The sequence below is a fragment of the Salvelinus sp. IW2-2015 genome, unplaced genomic scaffold (genome assembly GCF_002910315.2).
Source record: "Salvelinus sp. IW2-2015 unplaced genomic scaffold, ASM291031v2 Un_scaffold6347, whole genome shotgun sequence".
Taxonomy (NCBI): Eukaryota; Metazoa; Chordata; class Actinopteri; order Salmoniformes; family Salmonidae; genus Salvelinus; species Salvelinus sp. IW2-2015.
In genome coordinates this window covers 19,649-20,872 of record NW_019947610.1, presented here as the reverse complement: position 1 = coordinate 20,872, position 1,224 = coordinate 19,649, and positions in this window count along the sequence as shown.

Sequence of the window (1,224 nt, the reverse complement as noted above, 5' to 3'; positions counted from 1 at the left end):
GTTTCCTTGGAGCAGCATGCACATGCATATGCAATGAGCGTTGAATTCCCATGCACCTGCTTCCCCCTCCCACTAACTGTCCCCTCCAGGGATGGAGGAAAATTGATACCCCATGCTCTCTTCACCCCTCCATCACTCCTCGATCTCCACTCCTCCATCCTCCCCTCTAGACCCCCCCCCCCTCTCCTCATTTCTCTATATCCTGCTGTTTAGGTCTGCCAGAGGGAGCTGCTCTGTTTGACTAATGTCAGCTGTTAGACTGATGCAACAGTACAGTATTAGTAGGATTTTATCACGATGTTTCACATCAACAAACAACTGAAGCCTGATTCTGCCTGTTACCAAAATATACATGTTGTGTTTGTTAAGCTCCTATAGGGGTTAAGCTCCTATAGGGGTTAAGCTCCTATAGGGGTTAAGGTCCTATAGGGGTTAAGCTTCTATAAGGGTTAAGCTCCTATAGGGGGTTAAGCTCCTATAGGGGGTTAAGGTCCTATAGGGGGTTAAGCTCCTATAGGGGGTTAAGCTTCTATAAGGGTTAAGCTCCTATAGGGGTTAAGGTCCTATAGGGGTTACGGTCCTGTAGGCGTTAAGGTCCTGTAGGGCTTAAGGTCCTTTAGGTGTTAAGGTCCATCCAAACCCTCATGCCACGTGTCCGCTGTGCCTATTGTGTGCCAGCGTCTGTGGCAGCCTGGTATGATCAAGCCGTTGTCTCTGTCCTGTGCTCTGTACCTGATCGTCATATGGACCATTGACCTGTGGTGTGAGACGTGAGACGGGCCGTATCTCCTCAGAGAGAAGCTGTTAGCTGGAGTGTCTCTTGCTCCCCTCTCTGTCTCTCATCAGCAGGTTGTGGCCGTTTTGTAGTCGAGCGCCACTCATTTACAAATTAGTTCGCTTCATAAATCAGGCTTCCCCAGCTCAGTGTAAGAACTGGCAGCCAGTGAAAAGGCTCTCTCTAAGCAACCCCAGCTGCTCACAGGGCATCTGACCCCCCCCCCCACACACACACACACAGCCCTCCACCCACCCAAACAGCATAGATTAGTCTGAATGCAAACCAAAGGCCCACTGCTGTAGTGTTAAACTATTCACTGATGGTTCACGATTCGTCTCCGCAATAATGAATTTATGAAGTAATGAGAATAATGCACAAACTAAACTTTCCATTACACAGAGGGCTATTAACTGTAATTATCTTCAATTTAGAAAACATAGTCCAGT